At 41.2% G+C, this 9,939-nt stretch overlaps 1 pseudogene; it reads right to left on the reverse strand.

Moving 5' to 3' along the window:
- Window positions 1–4,190: 4,190 nt before the first annotated feature.
- LOC110306648 lies at window positions 4,191–5,036 on the reverse strand (annotated as a pseudogene).
- Between the last annotated feature and the right edge of the window lie 4,903 nt (window positions 5,037–9,939).

The following is a 9,939-nucleotide window of genomic DNA, read 5'->3' on the forward strand; positions in this document are numbered from 1 at the left end:
TATTAGTCCCTTATCTGATTTAGGATAGGTAAAGATCCTTTCCCAATCTGTTGGTGGTTTTTTTGTCTTATTGATGGTGTCTTTTGCCTTGCAGAAGCTTTGCAGTTTCATGAGGTCCCACTTGTCAATTCTCGATCTTACAGCACAAGCCATTGCTGTTCTATTCAAGAATTTTGTAGGGCTGGATTTGTAGAAAGATATTGTATTAATTTGGTCTTGTAATGGAATATCTTGGTTTCTCTGTCTATGGTGATTGAGAGTCTTGCTGGGTATAGTAGCCTAGGCTGGCATGTGTGTTCTCTTAGGGTCTATATGACATCTACCCAGGATCTTCTATCTTTCATAGTCTCTGGTGAAAAATCTGGTGTAATTCTGATAGGTCTGCCTTTATATGTTACTTTACTGGAGGAATTTCTTTTCTGGCCGAGTCTATTTTGAGTTCTGCAGGCTTCTTGTATGTCCATGGGCATCTCTTTCTTTAGGCTAGGGAAGTTTTCTTCTATAATTTTGTTGAAGATATTTACTGGCCCTTTAAGTTGGGAATCTTTGCTCTCTTCTATATCTATTATCCTTAGGTTTGGTCTTCTCATTGTGTCTTGGATTTCCTGGATGTTTTGGGTTAGGAACTTTTTGCTTTTTGCATTTTCTTTCACTGTTGTGTCAATGTTTTCTATGGTATCTTCTGCATCTGAGATTCTCTCTTCTATCTCTTGTATTCTGTTGGTGATGCTTGCATCTATGATTCCTGATCTCTTTCCTAGGTTTTCTAACTCCAGGGTAGTCTCCCTTTGTGATTTCTTTATTGTTTCTATTTCCATTTTTAGATCCTGGATGGTTTTGTTCCGTTCCTTCACCTGTTTGATTGTGTTTTCCTGTAACTCTTTAAGGGATTTTTGTGTTTCCTCTTTGAGGGCTTCTAGCTGTTTACCTGTGTTCTCCTGTATTTCTCTAAGGGATTTATTTATGTCCTTCTTAATGTCCTCTATCATCACCATAAGTGGTTTTAGATCTGAATCTTGCTTTTCGGGTGTGTTGGGGATATCCAGGACTTGCTATGGTGGGAGAATTGTATTCTGATGATGCCAAGTAACCTTGATTTCTGTTGCTTGTTCTTACCCTTGCCTCCCACCATCTGGTTATCTCTAATGCTACCTGCCCTGGCTATGTCTGACTGGAGCCTGTCCTTCCTGTGATTCTGGTTGTGTCAGAACTCTTCCTGTCTCTGTGATTCTGTGATACTGAGATCCTTCGATCCTGAGATCCTGGGTGTGTCCGAACTCCTGGGAGTCAAGCTGCCCTTTGGGACCTTGAGATCCTGGTGTGACCAAGCTCCTGTGATCCTCTGATCCTGAGCATGTTAGAGCTCCTGGGAGTAGAGTTGCCTCTGGGTGTTGTGGAGCTGGCTGCAGAGTTTGTGCTCAAGGTCTGCTCAGGGCACTGGCCCAGACAGACCAGAAGGAACCAGTGCCTCTGGTCTGGTGGAGTTCCTGTGTGCCTCAGTCTCACTGGTATCAGTTACTTCTGGTGTTGGGAACAGATGCTGTGTCCTCCTTACCTCTGATCCTGGGCACATTGGAGCACCTCAACATCTCCCATTTTTAAAGTTGATGTTATAATTTGGCTATTTGAAGTCCCACTGAAAGGAGTGGAAAGGTATATTTGGACCAGAGCACTTGGTGCAGCCCACTCATGACTACCCGTGGAGCACTAGGCAAGCCATTTGTCAAGGTCTTTTAGAGATGGGTAAGCGTCTTAATCAGTGTTCTGTTCCTGTGAAGAGACAATGAAGAGACACCATGACCATGAAACTCTTTATAAATAAAAGCATTTAATTGGGGCTGGCTTACAGTTTCAGGGATTTAATCCATTATTGACACAGTGAGAAGCATGGCAGCACATGATGCTGGAGAAGCTGAGAATTCTCTATCACAGAGGGGGAGGCGGGGTAGGGAGGAGAGTGCCACTGGCCCTGGCCTGGGCTTCTGAAACCTTGAAGACCCTCCTCCCAAGTAACATACTTCCTCCAACAAGGCCACATAAACTTCAATAAAGCCACACCCCCTAATAGTGCCACTCCTTTTTCATTTGAACCACCACAGAAGGGGATTCTGTTTTGTTGTCTTTGAGCTTTTCCTGGGATTCATATTCTCAGATGTATGACTAACTTCAGTGAGTTTCTCCGGTTTGGGTTTGGAGCTATACTTCTTCAGTGAGGAAGTTCCCACTTTGCACTGGGAGCGTGTACGCTGCTCAGTATTGGATTTCTCGAATATGCTCAGATCTAGATCATTTGTACCTCTGATAAGGCAGAAGCTGGCTGCTTGGCAACCCTTTAGAAAGTGGCAAAGAGCCTTGTTTAATTATCAACCACATCTAATGCTCAGCTGCTGTCCTGAAGATACTGTTTGCTCTTCTTTATGCAAAAGGAAGGAAGCCTAGAGCCAGATTAATTGCCTTTCTATAGCACATCCATGTCTCCTTCCACTTTGTGTCTCCAGAAGGATATGTAGCACTGGTAGGGTTTTATGAGGAAGACATGTGGTGCTTCTCTTGGGCAGTCTAATAGGAAAGTCCCTAATGGCAGGAACTCCTGAGTCCAGTGTTGTGAAAGAGTGCCTGTGCAGACAGACTGCTCTCAGAAGCCAAACAGAATGCACAAAAGTCATCTATCATGAGCCAGCCAGGTTCACGAATCAGCTTGGTCAAGCATTTCAACACTCCTGGCCCTACTTCACATCCTTAAACATGTCTAGTTGTTTCCACCTCAGGGTCATTGCACACATATCTCTTCTGTCAGAATTGTTATTTTCTTCCTTCTTATTTAATTAAATCCTTCTCAGTTTTCAGATCTCAGAGTCAAAGTCCCCAAAGAGAACTACCCTCCCAGCCCCTAGAACCACCAATAACATTTCAGTTATGCTATAAAACAAATAACTTGTATTTTAAAGTCCCAAACTGGTGAAGTGTCTTCCTGGAGTGACCCATCCAGCAGGTCCAGTTATTCGAGGGTCCCGAGGGGACCTTCTCCTAAGAACCAAATGGGGGGATAGAGAGAAACAAGGACCAAGTGCAAGAACGACACGGAAATATCCTGAGTGGCATCAAGGTCTCAATGTATTAGCCAGGCTTAAGGTTTAAATGCACAAGCAAAAGGGGAAGTGCCTTTCAGCAGGAGGAATGGGGCAGCAGAAATGCACCTCAGCAGGAGGGATGGGGCAGCAGAAAAAGAGGAAGTACTTCTCAGCAGGAAGGATGGGGCAGCGGAAATTTTTCTTTTGGCGACTACACGGAGAAGCAGGAACTTGGCGGTATCAGGGTACATCTTGAGGTCAGGACATCCCGCTCTGACTTAGGGCTGGAACAATCTGTGGTTGTTCTCGGAGCGGTGCGTTGTCAGTGGCCCACTTTTGACACCCTTTTCTTCTCGGGGGAGAGGCCCAATTCAGAGATCAGGACAATTGTGTTGTCTTAATAGCTCCTAACACTGGAGGACACAGTATGATTGGAACAGGAAGCTAAAGACCAGTATGTACAGGAAGACCTGTAAGACCAGAAACAGAAACTTAGGCAGGAATAACAAGTTCAAGGCCTGCCTGGGCAATTTAGTGAGCCTTTAGCTCAACATTTAAAAGTAAACAGGAGGCTTGAGGGTACAGGGTCTGGTGGAATGCTTGTCTAGTATGTGTGAGGTTCTAGGTTAGATCCCTGTCACTGGGAAAAAGTATCCATACAATAAGGACATTTGTTTACAAAGGTATATTAAACCAATCCAACAATCCATACAGAGTTTGTACTCAATGGCAGTCAGTGAAATGCGTGAATTAGCCCTGCTTTTTGTTGAAATGCTACAATTAAAACTAATATTTTTGAGGTATGATGTTATATATTACATTCTTTTAACTTTGCATGTGTAATATTTATATGTTTGTGCATGTGCATGTGTGTGAAGGCCAGAGCTTACCACTGAGAGTCTTCTGCCATCATGTTATTTGAGATAGGCTCTCTTTCTCTCTCTCTCTCTCTCTCTTTAACCCAGCATTCACTGAGTGGCTGGACTGACTCCACCTGCCTCTGCACCCCCCATCCCTCTGTCAGTTTTTGGGTTATATACATGTGATCCATGCCTAGACTTCACATGAGTTCTAGGAATACAAACTCAGGTCTCTGTGGTTGCATATCAGCCACTATACCTACTGAACTATTTCCCCAGCCCTAACAGTCTTCATTAGAAACACTAGATAGTTTCAGGCCTTCATATTAATGATAGAATTAAGGTCCTCCTGGGATGGAGAACCCAGGATACTTAAAATGTGGTTGAGATGGTCCAAGAAGTGCTTGTAGGGGAAGATGGGCTGGTTGGAGAGCATCTCAGCCAGAATGCAGCCTACAGACTAGATGTCGATGGATTTGGTGTACCACTTGGTTTCATGATCTCTGACCAGAGTGTGGTCAGAAAGCCAGTTTGGTCATGCTCAGGGTCAGCAGTCCAGGCCAAGCCAAAATCATAGATCTTAAGGTCGCAGGTGATGTTGATGAGCAGATTGGAGGGTTTCAAGTCGCGATGCAGCACACTGGCTGAGGCCCCAGAGGATCTGGTAGAGGAAGTAGCAGATGTGGTCATTGCTCAGCCCCTGGCTCTTAAGCAGCTTGTACAGGTTTGTCTCTATGAGGTTCTGAACAACATAAACATCTCTCGTGGCTTCCAGGGTAGGTGCTCTGAGGATGTCTCAGATGACTATGACATTCTCATAGCAGAATCACAGCAAGATCTGGATTTCCCTCAGTGTGTGCTGACAGTAGGTTTGATTCTCGAAGTGGCTGATCTTCTTGATGGCCACTCTGGTCTTAAGCATGTGGACATAAGCAGAGCTGACCATGCTGTAACATGGACCCAAGTTGAAAGGATGCTTCTTCATCACCTTCACCTCCCGTCCCCTCCACCCCAGATCCTCCTGGTCCCCGAACGGACCCTGGGCTCCCTGCCCCTGCTCCCCCAACCCCCACACCCACCTCTCCGAAGCCGCTGCCACAGCCATCTATACGACTCTGAAAGATTTACTAAATAGGCCATCTGCTGGTACAGCTAAATCTTGAAAGTACAGATTTTTCTTGTTTTGGTAGCTACCCTGACTTATATTTGCATCTTTAGATCTCTTAACATTGTTACTATTATGTTAACATTTTAGCATTATCAGTTTTTTAGCATAAAATACTATCAAACAATCATTATATTTTTACTTATATGTTTAATTATCACTTGATTTTTCCCTTTTATTGAAAATAGGGTTTTTTCCTACATAATATATTCTAATTATGGTTTCTCCTCCCTCTACTCCTCCTAGTTCCTCCCTGCCTCTCCTCCCATCCAGATCCACCCCATTTCTGTCTCTCATTAGAAAACAAACAGATTTCTAAGGGATAATAATAAAATGAAATAAGGTTTAATGAGATAAAAAAAAAAAGCTAACACATCATAATTGAATAAAACAAACACAAGTGAAAGAGTCCAAGACAAGGCACAGCAAACAGAGACACACATTCACACACTCACCAATCCCATAAAAACACTGAACTTGGAGACATAATACAGACACAAAAGGCCTCCAGATAAAAGAGAGGAGGGCACATCAGCTGGTCTCCTACAGAGTTGAGGAAGTGGATTTGAAGGAGAGGAGGGAAAGGTGAAGAGCCACAGTTAGCCTACCTGCTTCCCTGGCCAGAGTATCCTGTGCGTTCCCAGGGAATACCTACTGGAGTTGGGAAATGAGATACAGTGATCTGTGATGGGAGAGAAGCTTGGAGGGGAGGTTCTGTGTGGCCCCATGGAGATGGGAGCAAGAGAGGGAGGGAGACTGCAACAGGTGTCTACTACAGAACTGGAAATGAGACTGGGGTCTTGGCTTGGAGAGAGTAAAAGTAGAGTTGGAGATCTGTAGTCTACCCACTTCCTGGATGGAATCCACTCCATTTTTAAAATAATAAAACTGGATATTTTTATTTATTTCTGTATATCTGGTTTTAATCTTCTCATTTAATAGGTATACAAGGGAATGGGCCATCACTCACTGGCAGACTACTTGTCTAGCATGTATAAGGATCTAGGGTCAACTCTCAGCAAACACACACACAAACACACACACATGCACACATCTACAAAACACACATACAGGTACTCACACACATAAGCACACACATGTATAGGTACACACATATGCACACACACACAAATACACACGTGTGTGCACAGGTACACAAACATGCATATACACATAAAGGTATGCACACATGCACACACATGTACAGGCACACATACACATATATGCATATACAGGTATACACAGATGTGTGTGTACACACATCTTTAAAGTTTTGAGTTTCAAACAATTTTTAGGCTCTTCATCTAGAAGACGATATGGATTTTTTGATTATTTTATATAAAGTTAATCATTAAAGCTCTGAACCTAAGCCACTTTCAGCAGAGATGAAAAAGACTGGATTTCTCCAGTTCTTTATTCAATATCTGTAGTTTACGATTACTACCAAAAATCTGCTATGTGTTGATTTGCACAAATCACCCACCTTTGGAGGTGCAATGATTTGGCCTGGTCACTGGGGATCCACTTAGCATCTTGGAAGAACCAATTAAATAAATGGGCCCTTGTGGCCCAAAGAAGCTAATGGAGCCGCCTCTTCAATAATAAAACATGCCATTTCCTTTTGACAAGATAGCAGTTAATTTCTAATCTGAAAAATAGAAGCTGCCAGCATTAGCTGTGTATTTTATTTCGAATATGTGGCTGATGACTCAGAATTACAGTTTTTTAGCCAACTTACCTATATTCAATTTTAAACTCTTCACTGAGTTGAGATGAAATGGAAAATGTGCAGGCACAGGTGTTTTGCTACATCTCTAATTCCCATCCCTTAATGCCTTTACCCCTCTGCCATGTTTTTAAATGACTCTGTTTTAAAGAGTAGCAGCAATCCCTGCTTCTGGCCGTACTGCCAAGAACACTGACAACTAATGTAAGCTTTGGAATCTTTGGGAGACCTAAATCAATTATTTGTTTTCTTTCTCAAAATCAAAATTGGGGTCAAGCATTGTGGCACGTATCTTTAGCCTAGTACTCTGGAGGCAGAGGCAGGAAGATCTTTATGAATTCAAGACCAGCCTGGTCTACATAGCAAGTTCCAGCCTAGATAAAGCTAAATTGTAAAATAAAATAAAAAGACTAAAATTATCATATGAATTACATTAAATCTGAAGATTATACTTGCACAATATTGCATGTCTTTTTACACAACTGTTTTTTCATTCCTCATGTCTGTATCATGGTCTTTAGAAGATGTCATCTCTGACTCTCCCATCCATGACATCATATATTCAACTTCATCCCCTTCTCTTATCCACAGTCACAGATATCTGTGCAAACACACACACACACACACACACACACACACATGTACACACATACACACACACACATATACACACACATGGGACACAATCACTCTGAACATTTTTTCTTTATGATACTAATGAAAATATATAGTCATCTTGTTTACCTGTTTCCTATCTTTCTTACAAAAAAAAAATCCAAGTTACACAACGGTAATAATTCACCTACCTTATACAGAGATGTTGCCAGGGATTGTATAGTGCGGGGCTCACAGAAGGCACACATATTTATTGAGTTGATGAGACAAACTGTCTTAGTCAGGGTTTCTATTCCTTCACAAAACATCATGACCAAGAAGCAAGTTGGAGAGGAAAGGGTTTATTCAGCTTACACTTCTACACTGCTGTTCACTACCAAAGGAAGTCATGACAGGAACTCACACGGGGCAGGAACTTGGAGGCAGGAGCTGAGCAGAAGCCATGGAGGGATGTTCCTTACTGGCTTGTTTCCCCTGGCTTGCTCAGCCTGCTTTCTTGTAGAACCCAAGGCTACCAGCCCAGGGATGGCACCACCCATAATGGGCCCTCCCACCCTTGATCACTAATTGAAAAAAATGCCTTACAGCTGGATCTCATGGAGGCATTTCCTCAAGGGAGGCTCCTTTCTCTAGCTTGTGTCAAGTTAACACACAAAACCAGCCAGTACACAAACTCAAAACAAAACTTTATATAATATAAACTGAACATGCTAGGCAAACAGTTTAAATCTTGCAATCTATGAGGAGGCCATGTCATCATTGCTGTGTAGATAAGCATATGTTCCTATGACATTGTAATGAGCATTTATTGAAGATTTTTCTGCCTGTCAGACACTCGGTGTTATAAATGAGTGAATTAATGAATCAGTCCTGGAATTCCAGTGTACTCCCATGATTAGAGAAACCCAACAGAATTTTAAAGATTAGACTGAAATCAAATAATTTTGTCTTAATTTGGATTTAAAGTTTCTTAAGATGACATCATGAGGTGCTGCCTTTATTTCTTTTCATGTACACTATGGTTTAAATATGATCAGAAGCTGACAAGACATGTGATTAGATATTTTGCATCATAATGGTATAAATGGGCCATTGTCATTTATCATTAATTTTTAATGTTAAAACTCCATAGTCATTTCAAATTCTTCTTAAAATATTTTTAAAATTACATTCCTCTATTTGTGGGTATGCATATCTGTGTGTATGTGTGCATGTGGGTATGTGTATATATGTCTTTGAATGTATATGTGTGTATGCATAATATGTGTGGCTGTATGTATGAATGCATGTATGTAAATATGTTTACGTGTGTGCATGTGTGTGTATTTGAGGTGTGTGCATTGTGTATAAGTGCATGAGAACATTGTGCAAATGTGTGCATGGTTATGTGTTGTGCAAGTATGTGTGTTTATATGTGTGTGCTTTTGCATGTGTATGTATGTGTATACATGTGTGTAGTTTATGTATGTGTATGTATTTGTGTACATGTATGATGTGTGTTTATGTGTGTATATGTATGTGTGTGTAGGCCAGATAACATCTTGGAAGAGTCAGTTGTTCTGTATTTCCACCTTGTGGTTTTTAGAGATTAAATTCAGGTCACTGGGCTTGGTGGCAAGAGCTGTTATCAACTGAACCATATTTACTGCTATACCTTCAAATTCTCAACAAAATGTCATTTACCTGCAGAGAAAAATTCAAAACTGTCAGGATGCCATGTAAATTTTAAAATGTATGTAAACAATTATTGTAGAAGATACTGAAATCACACCACTTTCCATTCTAAGATGTCCTTAAGTGAGGTAGCTGTGACTTCATGGATGGAGCACAAAGCCGAGGGTGCTAGTTAATTTACCAGCTCTCCAATTCACTGCTGGACTAATCAACAGCAGAACACACAGGTCTTCTGGCTATTTTATATAGTCTTTATAAAAAATTAACTGAAAAACATTTCCATTGCCTTCCACATCTGCACCATTCTCTTAAGAGCAAGCACCCGTTCTCACACTCACATAATTCTTCACAGAGATACTTCTCTTCCAACCTATTTTTGTTTCCAATGAGAGCACAGCTGTCTTTCATTAGACATGTTTAACTTGCCAGCTCTCTATATGCAGAGTTTTACATGCTTAACAGAAGATTTTAATACAGTTTTAGCTCCTGCTTGAGATAAATCAAACTCAAAGTGACAAATAAGGAAGTGGGGTTGTCTGATTTAAAACTCCAAGAGGCTTAGAGAGCCTTCAATCTCAGATTGCACAAATATACATTTTATTCAGCAAGACATGATAGATACTTTATTACAGGGCTGTTCTTTTTTAAATTCACTAGTTGCAACTGAGAACAATCTAAAGCTATAATGTATTAATAAGATTAGCCAGGGATAGAGGAAGAAAAACTGGTAATCTAAGTAGTGTAATTTATCAAATGCTTTAGAGATGTTACATAAACATTTTCTAATCTTAAATGCCTTTCCTGGCTCCCTTGTTTCCATTTTTCTCT

This window comes from Mus caroli, chromosome 12, assembly GCF_900094665.2.
Source record: "Mus caroli chromosome 12, CAROLI_EIJ_v1.1, whole genome shotgun sequence".
NCBI lineage: Eukaryota > Metazoa > Chordata > Mammalia > Rodentia > Muridae > Mus > Mus caroli.